The 14,245-nt window shown below is 65.8% G+C and overlaps 1 protein-coding gene across 2 annotated transcripts in view; it reads right to left on the reverse strand.

Annotated features, from left to right (window-relative positions):
• GNG7 (G protein subunit gamma 7) overlaps positions 1 to 14,245 on the reverse strand; it is a 69,989-nt gene that overhangs the window by 35,750 nt on the left and 19,994 nt on the right. For both annotated transcript variants that reach the window (XM_081286296.1, XM_081286297.1), the window contains exon 2: positions 13,989 to 14,034. The gene's annotated coding sequence lies outside the window, so the exon portion shown is untranslated. The remainder of the gene's footprint in view (positions 1 to 13,988; positions 14,035 to 14,245) is intronic.

Raw genomic sequence — 14,245 nt, forward strand, 5'->3', positions numbered from 1 at the left:
GTGTGTCGGGCTCTCACTGAGCACCAGGCCCTTATCTCTGTCCTCACTGCAACCGTCACCTCCTCCTGCTGGTGGCCAAGGGACACTCCGGTGGATGGATTACGACACGTTTATTCACTCATCCGCCAATGGACGTTTGGGTTGTTTTCACTTCAGGGCTGCTATGAGCAGAGCGGCGTGTGTGTGTGTGCATGTGTGCTGGTGCATGTGTGTGCACGTGTGTGTGCATGTGTGTGTGTGCGTGTGTGTGTGTGTGTGTGTGTGCGTGTGTGTGCGTGCGTGTGAGTGTGTGTACGTGTGTGTGCATGTGTGTGTGCGTGTGTGTGTGCATGCGTGTGCGTGTGTGTGCGTGTGTGCATGCGTGTGCGTGTGTGTGCGTGTGTGCATGCATGTGTGCTCGTGCAAGTGCATGTGTGTGTGTGCGTGTGTGTGTGCATGTGCGTGTGTGTGCATGCATGTGTGCACGTGTGTGTGCATGTGTGTGTGTGCGTGCGTGTGCGCGCGCGTGAGTGTGTGTATGTGTGTGTGCATGTGTGTGTGCGTGTGTGTGTGCATGTGTGCATGCATGTGTGCTCGTGCAAGTGCATGTGTGTGTGCATGTGTGTGTGTGTGCGTGTGTGTGCATGTGTGTGCGTGTGTGCATGCATGTGTGCTCGTGCAAGTGCATGTGTGTGTGTGTGCGTGTGTGTGTGCATGTGTGTGTGTGTGCGTGTGTGTGCATGCATGTGTGCATGTGTGTGTGCATGTGTGTGTGTGTGCTCTGACCTGTCCCACGCACTTTCGAGCAGAACTGCTGAGTCATCCGATCCCCCTTTTCCTGTCACCGGTGGCCAGGCCACACCTCCTGGGGCACCTCTGTGCCTGGCTCTGGTGACCGTCATGACTGTAACTGGCAGCTGCACAGCAGCTATGTCCTTGTCCTAAGCCCCTGTGCTGGGTCCCGTCCCCTCGGGTCAGTGCCTCAGCTTCCTCAGACAGGAGCACAGCACCGCGGAGCGCAGTGTCCCCCTGGACGGTCTGAAGGTCCTGGACAGCGGGGGCAGCCTTGCTGGAGGCCTGTCCCCGCGTGGGCAGCCTTGCTGGAGGCCTCTCGGGCGTCCTCCTTAGCTCTAGGAGGCTCCGCAGCACTGAAGGTCTCTCCTAAGCTGCCCGCTGAGCAGATGGCACCACGGTGCCCCTCTGCGCCCCACCTGGGCCTCGCCTGGCCCCAGCCAGCTCTGCCCCGTCCCCCTCGAGCCAGGTGAAGAGTGTGCCAGGGCTGGAGTCCTGGCAGAGCACCTGGGCCTCGCCCCGCAGAGCCAGCGGCCACCAACTGGCCACCAGGACAGTTCAGGGGACCCAGAAGGTGCCCCTGGCCGCTGGGTAGCCCTCAGGGGACGGGAAGGAAGGGTCCAGGAAGAGCAGGTCAGCATGGTCATCGTGGGCTAGCTCGGGCAGCTTGAGGGCAGAGGCGGGAGGGTGAGGGGTGAGGCCTCGGGCAGCACAGGCGGGGTCGGGGGTGACCTGGGGACAGCGAGGGGTCCGGGCCAGGGGCCTCAGGCTGTTCTGGTGACAGCCCAGCTGGGGTGCAGACACCGGCCTCGGCACTGAAGCAGACACTGGGCTCCTGGAGGGTCGGCGGCTCCTGGGAGCAGCGTCGGGAACATTCTCAGGATGACCACCCAGCCAGGCCCACTCAGACTGCCCGCCCCGCAGCATGTCCCACAGGCGTGGGCAGCCTGCCAGGTGGTGCCCTCTCCCGATCTGCTTTCCGGGCAGCCGGGCTCCCCACCCTGACCCTTACTAAGCCACTCAGTGGAGGATCAAGGCGAGACAGCTCGAGACGCAGGGTGGGGGCCGCCGGTGGGCACTGACTTCAGGGCAGAGGAATTCACCCGCCAGCGTCTAGACCGCGGCTTTCTGGGAGCCAACAGGACGGTGCTGCAGGCAGGCTGTGCTGCCACCCAGTGGCCACGGCCCCAAGGGCCCTGCAGGGCCTGAGCACATGGCAATGGGAGCGGGTGGTCCTGGCTGGGGGCGCTGCCCGTGGGGGGGCTCACACCTGCGTCTGTTTAATGATTTGATGGCAAATGACCAGAACAGCTTTCTGCTTTCATGATTGGATGGCCACTTGGCCCTGGAGACCAGGGCCAGCTCACTCCTGTCCACTGCATCCCTGCCTCCACCGGCTCCAGGCCAGGACACCCCAGGCGTGACAGCCACACACGTCCCCAGATGTGGCTGATGTTCCCTGGGGGCTGAATCACCCCAGTTGAGACACCCACACGCAGGGATCGTGATGGGTCCTTCAGGAGACCCTCTGAATCAGGGGACAGAAGACCAGTTCCCGCACCGCCCGTCTGGATCTGTGGGTCTCACTGGCCCACGTCACCCGCCCCCGTGCACTGTGACAGCCCCGATGTGCTCCAAGGCGGCTGGCAACGGTGACAGAGGCCTTCTGGCCCACAAACCCAGGGCTATTGATCATGTGGCCCTTATGGTCAGAATCTGTCAGTCCCTGGTCTAGACGATGCCCGGGAGCTGGCCCTCAGTCACCGTGTAGGAGGCACTCTGTGACTGGGTACGCCCTGGAGGAAATGAGATGGCCCAAAGGGACAGGGTGGGGTGCAAAGCAAAGAGCTGAGGCTGGGGAACCTTGCCAAGAGGGCACATCTGAGCCCCAACCCAAGGAGCAGGCGGTCAGTCGTACGCAGGGAAGGTGTCCGCGGAGGGGCAGCCCGCGCAAATGTCCTGCACCAGGAAGATGCCACTTGGAAGGGCAATGGGCAGTGAGGTCCATGGCTTACCTGTGGCCTGTGGTGGCTTCCAGCCTGCGGGCAGAGTGGGTGGCTAGGAGGGTCCGCACACCTGCGGAGTCTAGCGTACTTACAGTCTGTCCCCTCAGGGCAGCCTGCTGTCCACGTTCTAGACGACAGCCAGTTTGTGGCTAGTGCTCTTGACAATCGTGATGAGCCCTGACCAAGGAGCAGTGTCCTCAACCATCAGATGACCATGGAGGGTCCACCATGCACCACCTCTTAAAACAAGTGTCACCGTCCCTCAGCCACCAGCAGGAGCCAGGTGACACAGCTGCAGCGTGGAGGGACCCGAGGACCTGGTGCTCAGTGAGAGCCAGACACAAAGGCCACAGCATGTGACAGTGACAGGGGAGTCCAGGACAGGTGAGTCCAGAGTCGGGACTGGACTCACGGGCACAGGGCGGGGTGGGAGGAACTGCCTGTGGGGAGGGGCTTCCTTGGTGGGTGGAATGTTCTAGAATCAGTGGTGATGGCTGCACAAATCTGCAAATGTGCTAAAAACCACGGGGTCACCGGCTTTTACAGGGTGAACTTTATCGCGTGTCCTTCGCGCTCTCATTGGGGGAGCAGAGCAACCAGCTCCACAGAGCGAAGGAGGCGGGCGCCGCGCCGAGGACCAGCCCCAGCCCTGCCCGCCTGCCCCCGGGCTGACACCCACCCCACAGCCCTCGGCCCACAGCAGGGCCGAGTCCCGGGAACCTGCCGCCCGGGCGCTCAAGGCCAGCAACAGGAGGTCACAGGGAGGCCGACGTCGGAGCCGCCTCCTACAGAAGCAGGTGGAAGGTCTGAAGGGACGCTGACCCCAAGCAGGGAGGGCAGGCGCGGCTTCCAAGGGACAGTCCAGCTGCTGGCGGGGTTTGCAGGGCCCCGGCAGCCATGGCGGCCCAGGGCACCCATCTGAGCCGCTGGCGTCCCACAGGGAACGTGCTTGTGGCCGCGGTGCTGGCCCTACTGGGCTGTGTGGTGGCCTTGGGTCACCTCCTGGCCAGCTCTTTCCCTGGCTTACCAGGGGAGAAGCTCCCGGTGGTCAGCTTCGCTCTTTCCCTGGCTGATGCCCTCCTCCTGGGGGTCCTGACCCCTCCCCTCCTGCACCACTTGCTCACTGAGGACAGAGCCCAGCCCACCTGCCCTGCCTGGGGCTGAAGACTGTCCACCACTTCTGAGGACCTCAGAGGACTGCTGTGGCCTGCTTTCCTGCAAGTCCCTGTGGAAGCCCAGAACCCAGTGACCATCCGGAGTGGGGCCTCGGGACAGGCCAGGAAGATTCCGAGAGGCCACGAGGTGGGTCCAGTCCCGTGGGACAGGCAGAACGTCCTCCCAGGGGACACCTGGGGCTTCTACCACTGAGGGACACAGCCAGAAGGTGGCCACAAACAAGTCCGGCTGGAGCAGGGTGGCCAGGGAAAGTGGGAGGAAGAGACAGGGAACGTCCATGTGACCAGGCCAGCAGAGGCCGGCCACAGGCTGTGGCCAGGGGCCTTGCAGGGGTGGTGCGTCCGGCCATGGATCTCGGACCCGCGGGCTCCGGTTCGATTCCAGTCCGCACACGAGGCCGGGTGACGGACCCTCAGAGGCCTGCTCCTCCTCCTGCCACACCCAGGCCCTGAGGAAGGTGGCCGAACACCCCCTGAGGCCCTCACACTGCGGAGGGTCCCCGGGGCCCAGGCTGCCCCCAGCGACCCCCGTCTTCCCGGGGTTTTTGTCTCTTGCTGACGGAAGATTATTGTCACTGGACAGAGACCAGCTCCACGGGCCGGGAAGGCCACCACACACGGGGACCAGAACCCAGGAAGGCCCATAGTTCTGGGGGACCTGCATGGCCTGTGTCCCTTGAGACCGCACGCTGGGTGGTCAGCAATGCCCGGAGCTGGCTCCTCCTGAAGTACGTGGGCCCAAGTGAGGGGACGCTTAGTCCAGGCCCTCGATTCTGCTGGCCAGGGATGCCCATGTCCTGAGAGGCCAGCCGAGGCCCAGAGCCTGGGCAGAGGTGTGGAGCCGACCACAAGGTGGCGCAAGCCCCAGAGCACCGAGCAGGGGCTCAGACAGACGTCCGTGCTCCTGCGTCCACAGCAAACGCTGTCCCCTGGGCCCAAAGGGGCCAGGTGTCCATCAGTGGATGTGGGATACTCACAGGCCACCCTGGACGGGCCTGCGGACAGTGCTCAGCGACAGGCACCAGGCTCAGAGGAGGCACTGCAGGCTCACCCCAGGAGGCCACCTCTTGGCTGCGGCTGCCACACTGTGCCCTGCCTGGTGGCCTCAGCAGAGCACAGGTTCCTTCCAGGCCCCAGCAGACCTGTGGTGGGGCCCGGTGGTCAGGTTCACAGCCCTCCAGCTGCCCCCTCCCAGCGTCACAGAGCCAGGGCCCTGGCGGCTCAGGGCTGGCACCCCCCGGGGGCAAAAGTGGGGGCCCCAGCCGGGGTCCTGTTGTTGGGCTGCCTGGGTGTGTTCACCCCCTTCTCTCTCCTCGCTCAAGGACAGGACGCTGGATGGGGATTGGGGACCAGGCTGTGCCCACCACAGGGCTCGGGCTCCCCATGTCTCAGGTTACCAGGAAGCCAGGGGCAGTGCCCTTGGGAGGGGGTGCAGGGGGCGAGTCCTTGCGGGCAAGGCTGCCTCGGGAGGTGGGGTGCGCCAGGCCCCCCATTTCCACGGAGCCTCCTGTGACCAGGCCGGGGCTGGGGCTCCAGACAGACCCCCATGCACCTGTTCTTTGTTTCGGCGCTGGGCATTGAGCCCGGGCGACAGCCCTGAGCTGCACCTGCCCTTTCTATTCTTTTACTTTCACCTGAGGCAGGTTCTCAGTGAGGTGCTTAGGGCCTCGCCAAGTTGTTGAGGCCGACCTTGAACTTGGCATTCTCCTGCCTCAGCCTCAGTCCCTGGAGTTAGAGGTGTGTCCACTGAGCCCCCTTTTCTGTGATTTACTCTTCGCCTCGGCCCAGCGTGGTGGGGGCTGTCATCACCCGGCTTTACCAAAGAGAGACGGTGACGGTGGGTGCACCTGAGGCTGGCTCCCAGGTCTGGCTCCAGAGCCACCCACCCGGAGCCCCTGGGACCCCTGCCCCCACGTCTGGGGCCTGGGGTCTCCCTGCGCCTCGGCTCCCTAACTTGACACGAGGAGGCGAGATTCCCACTCGGGTTGTGTCGCAGCGGATCGGAATCTCTGTGGCCCCCACTGCCCTGGAGATCAAGGGCGATCTCTGCCCGGTGGCTTCCTCACCCCCACCCCCAGGTGGCTGACTCGCCGGTCCTGGTCCCAGGTGGCTCCCTGCAGGGCGGGTCAGGCGGGGCCTACCCAGGCTCTTCTCTCTCCCTCCTCTCCCTCAGCCCTGAGCCACCGGCTGGGCTGGGCCCAGCTCCCTGACCTTAAGGTGCTACAGTCCAGCCCGGACGGTGCACAGGCTAATTCAAATGGCATGGCCAGCCGCTGCCCGTGGCCCTGGGACATGCCTAGGCTCCTGCTGCTAGGATTCTCCCCCCTGGGAGTGGAGACATGAAAGGCAGACGGCATCTTGTCTCCACAGGGACGGTGCCTCCGTCAGCCGTGCCGCGTAACAAACTGCCGCTCGCCGGGCAGGCCACGTGGTGCCCAGGTGGGCTCTCGCAGCTCCCCCGAGTCCTGAGTCGGCACTTGCTCAGCTCAGCTGGGTCCTCTGCTCCGAGTCTCATGGGCCAGAACAGGCCCTGAGGGGCTGGGTGACATCAGGAACTTGGGATCCCCTGCCAAGCTTCCTGGCTGTCGCCGGATCCGCTTCCTGGACACTGTGGGAGGAGGTCTGGCTTCTTGCTGGCCACCGGGTGGAGGTGGCTCTTGGCCCCCAGGGGTCCCTCTGGGACTCTGCCATGGGGCACCCTGAAGACAGCGGGCACCCTGCCTGTCTGCTTCCCTCCAGACTGGCAGGGCGACTCAGGGCCACCGGGGGCCTCCTCCAGAGCAGCTCAAGCCCGGGGTCAGAGAGGTCACCAAGGTCCCTGGGGGCTCAGGGAGGCTCCATCACAACCAGGCGCCTTAGGAGGCCTCTGGAGGGGGGTGGGCGGCGGGGGAGGAGGGCAGCTTCCCGCCCTGGGAAGTCGCTGGGCACACCTGCCAGGGGGCATCCGCCCTGGGCCCCGGCGCAGCACCTGCGGCCCCCGGGGATGGCTTCCCCACCCTGGGCAGCCACCAGCCCCGAGCACACACCCACCACGGCAGCCCAGGAGTCCAGACGCAGGCACCCAAGACCTTGGGAGTGACCACTCCAGATCAACAGGTGGACTGCAACACTGGCCCGGACCAGGTGACGTGGCCGAGTCCCCTCTTGAGACAGAATCCAGCCTCTGGGTTGGGAGCCCTGGGCTCTCCTTTGCTCTAGAAACTTGTTCTCAAAACTGTGTCCTTGTTATTGGACTGACATGGGGACAGGACCGAGCTCTCGATAACGCTGGGATGCATGGTGACAGGCTGTGAGAGGCACATGGCAGCTCAGGTGACAACCAAGTGAGTGACGTGGTGGTCCCCCTGGGACAGCGAGATGCCAGCCAGGTGAGTCTCCCGGATGCCCAGGTGAGAAGCAGGCCACGTGGACGTGGCCTGGGCCTTCGCTGCCACCCAAGGGCTGGGGCTCCAGGCGGTGGCAGGTGAGGCCTGGTCTGTGGGAGACGGGAGAAGCCGGTGGCCCGGACACCATGTGCAGGCTCAGCGTGGGAACCAGCCGCCCTGGTGCCAGGGCTCTGCCCACCCCTGTGGCCCACCCGGGAGGAGCCAGCTCTGTGGAGAACGTCACAGAGCTCTGGGACGTGGCACCCAGGTCACGCGGGCCCTGCTGGGGACACTGGTGGAGGGCCGCGGGCCGCCCTTCTGCCCAGTTCTCTCCTGTGTCTGTCCTCGTCAGAGCCCCGAGCACCATGTGACCGGGTGCGGTCAGGGTGGAGGGTGGTCAGGGTGGAGGGCGCACCGGGCACAGGCCCAGGTTCCATCCCCAGCACCGAAGAAAAGAGAAGTTCTAACAACGAACTGGAGACGTCACGGAGGGAAGTTCCGCGTGGACCACGGTTGTCTGCCCACGAGGCGGGGCTTGGTTCCCCTCTCCCAAGTGCAAGTGGAACTCAGGGAGGGACTGGCGCCCAAAGGGCAGGACAGGACAGGCTGGCCCTGGCGACCCCTCCTCCAGCAGGAGGTCCAGATCAGTGTCACGGTGACGTCCTGTGGGTCTCAGCACCCTGGCAGGGCGAGGAGGGGGCACCTCTTGGGCACATTTGTCCCCGGGTCTTGTGACCTCGGTCTAACCCTGAAACCAGACGAGCCCCCGTGGAGAACCCTCTGCAGAACGCGGGCCAGGCCCCACAGACGGTCAGGCGACCGGGGACGTCCCGAGCTGTCACAGCCCAGAGGAGCCTGAGGACCTGATGGCCAAGCACCACGGGGCTCCTGGACCAGAGAGCTCGAGATGGGGAGGGGACACGGTGTGAACTGGGTCCCGCTGACGGGGAGCGTCCCCACGGGGAGCAGGGAGGGCGGCGGAGCTGGACTCTGTAGGTCCACAGCCTGGTCCGGAGCTCACCAGCGCCACTCAGAGACGCGTCCAGTAACAATAACAGGTGACCCACTGGCCTTTCCGCTGCGCTCGGTCCTGGGGACAGAGCTACCCTGGAGCCACGCCCCAGCCTTTCTACTTTTTATTATTCTGACTTTTTTGTGGTTGCGACGGACAGATGCCTTGATCTTATTTATTTATGTGGTGCTGGGGCCCAACCCCGCGCCTCCCACGTGCCAGGCGAGTACCCTGCCCGGAGCCCAGCCCAGCCGCATGTTTTATTTGAGGCCGGGTTTCCTCAGTTGCTGAGGCTGGATTGAACTCCCATCCTCCTGCCTCGGCCTCCCGGGTGGGTTTCCGGGATGGCAGGCGCGGCCACCGCCCGCCCTCACAGGACACTTTTGTAAGCTGTCCCGACACACCCAGCCACGTGGGTCCCCGCGGCTGGCCTTCTCCAGCCCCGAGGGCCCTCTCCACTGCACCCCGCTTCTGAGCAGATGGCACCTCACCTCTGCAGGCTGCGCCCACCCATCTGTGACGTGGACCCCCACGTCCACCCAGGTGAGTCCCCTCCAGCCTGCACTGGGCTCCCCCGTGTCCCCACAGCCCCTGGTTGAAGCGTGACAGTCACCCCCACGTGTGCCTTGAGTCAGAGTGGGCCGGGGCTCCGTGAGTGCGCCGTGACCGTCCTGGGCATCGCCGGCTGGCGAGGCAGCTGGGGGCAGTTGCTTAGCGACAGCACAGGCCGGCTGCCTGGGCTCCTGGGCGGCTCGGCACCGCCCCTCGGGGGACGCCCTGCTCAGGGCGGCAGACGGCGCCCTCTGCGTCTCAGGGTTGGCGGTGGTGAGCTGGGAGGTGACAACAGCTGCTGGGGACACCAGCTGGCTCTACGGGGCGGGGCGGAGGGCGGGCTTGCGTCCCTGGGGCTTGGTGGGGACGGAGACGCCCCAACACAAAAGATAGAGAGCGGCCTGCCAGTCCCCGAGGGGAGTCTTGTGGGCCAGAGCCTCTGTCCCCCGCATGTGGGCATCTGGGGCCAGGTCAGCCCACCTGTGGGGCCACCCGGGGCCTGGTGGGTGGCCTCCCCCAGATCGTCCACACCCTACACTCAGAAACCTCCCTGGGCCAGAGCCACCCCAGGGGAGACCCCTCGATCCCGGGCCCCCGAGGCCCTGTCCCATGCTCACCTGCCCTCTGAGGCCTGGGACGCTGCCCAGCAGCATGCCCAGGCTGGTGAGGCCGGAGCTGGCCCTGGTCTCCACCATCTGCCCTGGGTGTGCTCTGTTGCTGTGAGCAGGAAGGGGACTCAGTGCGTCCTGAATGATGACCGCAGGGCCACTGGGTGCTGTGGCACCATCAGCTGGTGAGTGGGGGAGAGGGTGGGCACGTCTGCCCAGCACAGCGCCCTCCAGGGCTAAGGGACTGAAGTCCCGATGTCTGAGGCAGCGCAGTGACCGGAGGCCGGCTGCTCAGCGCCAGGCCAGGCAGACGCGGCTGACCCCTGGGACTTCCCTGTGCTGACCAGGGTGGGCGGGAGCCAGGACTCCCCGCTGTGAGGACCTCACGGGTCCCCAGGCAGGGCCCAGTGTCCCTGGGGCAGGATCACCCAGGTGCCCTGCGGGAGAGGATCACGCCTGAGCTCCCTGTGCGTCAGGAAGTCCCCGTGCCCGCGGAGCAGACAGGGGAGGGGGCTGCGGCTGGTCCCGCCGTGGGCTGGGCACCGGCCACCACCACTGCCTGCCCGGGCAGAGCGTGTCCAGGACCCCCGTACGCCTGGGCAGTCCCTCCAGGGAACAGCCTGTCCATGGGCAGAAGCAGGGTAGTGTGTGTCACAGTCCCCCGGGACAGGCGGAAGGTGGCCCTCCCCAGGCCAAGCCACAGACAGGCTCCAGCTGACTCCCGCAGGCCCCCCAGAGCCTCCCGAGGACGAGGACGCTCAGAGAGGCCACTCAGCCCGCAAGCCACAGCTCAGGAGCCCTGGCCTGAGGAGCTCCAGTGGCTCGGCCACAGGGCCCGGGTCCTTCCTGGTGCATCCCTGTCCCACCCCTCCAGGCCAGGAGCTCCCCAGGGACATCACCCAGGGTCCCTGTGGGGGGGTAGGCCACACAGAGCGGATGAGAAACCCGTGAACTTTGAGGAAAACAACGGAGCTGCCCCGGTCACACCGACACCAGAGGTCACCAGGGGCAGGCGGGGGGCAGGCGGGGGGCAGGCGGGGGGCAGGCGGGGGACAGGCGGGGGACAGGCGGGGGGGTAGGCGGGGGACAGGCGGGGGACAGGCGGGGGGGTAGGCGGGGGACAGGCGGGGGACAGGCGGGGGGCAGGCGTGGGGGCAGCCCTGGCTGGGTGGCCTCCTCCCACCCTGCATGCCCGCTCCCCTGGCCAGCGGCAGCCAGACACCTCCACCTGGCAGACCTCTGCTCCCGCACAGGGACAGGGATGATGGCCCAGCCCTGAACCGAGAGGTGTCAGCCCTTTCCAGGCCAGGGCACCTGGGGGTGGGGACGGTCACCCCGGCCTGGCGAGGGTCATCTCCACGCCCCGGCTGCCCCTCTGCCGTGGCCACACATTCATTCCGGGCCTGGGTGGGCTCGGGGCCCTGGTGGGTGTGGACACTAGGAAACGCTCCAGCTGTGACACAGGGGCCGGCAGCACGGGGGACGCCATCCTAGTGTCCCGGAGTCTCTCTGCTGGGCACCATGGCCGGGCCAGCGGCGGGTGGCAGAGCTGCGGGGCCGTGGGGGGCTGCAGGACCCGCGGCCTCCTCTGCCCCCGGTGGCTGCTGGTGGCAATGGCCGGGTTCCCTGGGGACTGGCAGAAGCTCCCTGTTTTGTTCACGTTTTTAGTTTTTAGTTTTACCTTTATTTTGTGAATTTATTTATGTGGAGCTGAGGGTGGAACCCGGGCCTCACCGTGCCAGGCCAGCTCTGCCCCAGCCCAGCCCCCAGCCCCCCCCATTTTAGTAACACAACAGAACAGCAGGATGCAGCGCTGTCCCCTGAGGGTGGCCGTGGCCCTCACTTGGTGACAGCTGGGTGACCTGCAGGCTGCCCCAGAAAGACTGACTCAGCATGGGGACCCCGGCCCTCCGAGCCTCAGGAGTCCAGCAGCTGGCCTGGTGCTGCTGGGGACAGAGGTGAAGTCAGGGTGGGCTCTCCTCGGCCACCGTCCCCCACGGCTGCCACCTGCCGTGGCTCTCTGGCCACATCCTGGCCCTGCAGGTGCTGAACAGCGACCCTGCTGCCCCCCAGGCCAGGGCCCCCTCCTCCAGCCATGGCCACCACAAGCGTCTCCACCTGCGAGTGTCCCCGAGTGGGGCTGGGTTGCCATCACCCCGCGGGCCAGGCCCGCACAGCGGCATCTCAGACGGCCCGAGACGCAGGAGACGCGCGGCCAGATGCAGACGCAGGAGCGGGGCCGAGACCGAGGACGCGGGCCCAAGTGTGCCGGACCCTCCTGGGCAGAGCCACCTCGGGGTCAAGGTTTCCACAAGCCCCGAGGAAGGTCGGCACCACGGGTGACCAAGGAGCCACCAGGGGAGAAGGCCACGGTCACAGACCCCTGCCAACCGTGGTGGGAGGGGAAAACGGCTCAGCCTGAGGGAGGGTGCCCGGAGGAGGCCACGGGCGGGAGGCCGGCCTCACAGAGCCCCGTGGACCTGCCTGCGGGCCGCCCCGCCCATAACCACAGGAAGCCAAGGCAGAGACACTCTTAGTGGACAGGCTGCAGACACGGGCCCCAGGCGGCCCCAGGCCGTGGCTCGCAGAGCCCCAAGGTGACAAGTTAGAGGAGGGACAACTGCCCAGCTCGGAGGGTGCACCCCAAGCCCAGGGCTGTGGACGGCCAGGGTCAGCGCGACTGAGGACGCGGGCTGCTGGCCTGACGCCGGAGGAGGGGGATGAGGACCGTCCCTGGGCCTCAGTGAGGCCAGCCTGCGGCACCGGGCTCTGAGCCTGGGTCGGCCCAGCGAGGCCGGCCGTTCTGTGCTCCTGGCCACAGGGTCAGGCCCGAGCTCTGTGCTGTGTCGGCCATGGAGCCATGTGGCCGTCACCGCAGCCCCGGAGCTCACGCCCACCCCTGCTCTCTGTGGGAGTCCTGCTGGGGACAGGGCTCGGGTCAGGTCTGGTGGGCAGCCTGTGGCGCTCGGGAGGTGGAGGCCACCACCACCTGCTCCTGGCTCCCTGGCCTCCACAGGCCCAGAGCCAGGGCCAACCCGCCACGCCGCATGCTCCCCCCGGCAGCCGCCCAGCGAGGGTCTGTCCCCACCAGGCACGCGCCCCGTCCCATGTCACCTTCCCACCTCCGCCTGCTCCTGCTGACTGAGGCTGAGGGTCTCTTGGGGCTTTTCCCGGGCGGGTTCAGCGCCGTGAGGTCCCCACGCTGTACCCCTGCCGCGCCCTCGTGCCCATGTCCTCCCCTGACCAGCAGGGCCACCGTGGTCACCTCCTCCAGAAGACGTCCGTGGGCTAAGGCACAGATTCTCAGCCTCGTGTGGCGTCACACAGGCTCACGGCCCAGGACGCCCTCCTGGGGCTCCGGGGCCACAGGTGCCACCTGGCTCTGAATGGCCTCCGTCACCTCCGTCCCGTCTGTCACCTCCATCACCTCCATCACCGCGGCAGAATGTGGAGTGACCACAGTCCCAGCCTCACCACTGCCCACCACCCTTCTGTCCCCACAGACTTGACCTTCCCATAAGTTTCACACAAGGGACACCCACAGCGCTCGGCCCGGGCCCCTCCTGTGCCAGCAGCCACCCTGGTGACCACCGAACCTGGGCCGAGCCTCACCCGTGACTGTCACAAAGAACCTTCCCCATCTGCCCTCCTGCCAGGGCACAGAGGGGCGCCAAGGTCTGAAGGAGCTTTGTCACCCAGGCTGTGACCGTCACAGTGGTCAGCGAGACTCTTTGATGTCAGTGTTGAAAGCAGTGGGATTTTAAGGGGTGGGCTGAGTGGGAGGGGACCAGGAGGTGACGGTCCCAGGCGGGGAGGGTGGGCTGCACAAGATGGACGGTTTGGCCCAGCGCCAAAGGGCAGTTTGCTATAAGAGAGTGACCTGGCCCTACCCAGGTCTCTTGCATCAGCTCTGGCCACGTGACCTCTGCACACAACACTCCCCATCTCCCCCGAGCTCCCACTACATGACATCACCTGTCCTGCTGGGAGACAATACAAGGTACAGTCACCGGATCCTGCCTCCAGAACTGTGAGCCGGAATGAACCTTTCTTACATTTTAAAGTACCCAGCCTTGGGTGCTTTGTCATAGCAACAGAAAACAGACTGAGACGAGTTTCTACTACACTTTCCATTCAAAGACAGCTCTGGCCTTGGCCATGACTACTGTTGGGTCACTCAGGACAAAAGCTCCCTCTTAAAACTCGCTGGGGTGGAGTTCAGATGACCAAAAGGCAGGCGGCACAGCTGTGTGCTCCCTGTCCTGACGCTGTCCAGAGCTCTTGAGGACCAGCCCCACCAGTGCCATGGCTCCACACACAGAGGGACATGTTGTGAGGAACCCCGCACAGTCCCTGTTCCCCACTGAACATGCACAGTCTTTGTGGTAAGAAGCCCCCGACACAGGGCCGGTCACAGCGGACGCCACCTGGACAGCCGCCCAACTCCCTTCTCGAGCAGCGACGGAACACGAGAGCCCAGGGCAGGTGGCAGCACGTACCTGTGTGGGAGCGCCCTCCACCGCGTCCGTCACCAGCGCTCGCTTCCTGTAAGAGAAACACAGCGTGAGCCGGCACCACTTTGTGGGAGGTGCTGGAGGTGGGCCCAGGGTTGCAGGGAGGGGCATGCCCTCAGGGGACACCAGAGGCCCACCACTCCTGCCTTCAGGGCCCTTCTGCGGGACCAGTGGGAGGCTTCGGCCTGTGGGCAGGATAAACACCAGGGCCCCGGGCCGAGGGGCGTTGTCCCCCTCCCCCA

Source organism: Spermophilus citellus (genome assembly GCF_964194105.1).
Source record: "Spermophilus citellus genome assembly, chromosome: 3".
Classification (NCBI taxonomy): Eukaryota; Metazoa; Chordata; class Mammalia; order Rodentia; family Sciuridae; genus Spermophilus; species Spermophilus citellus.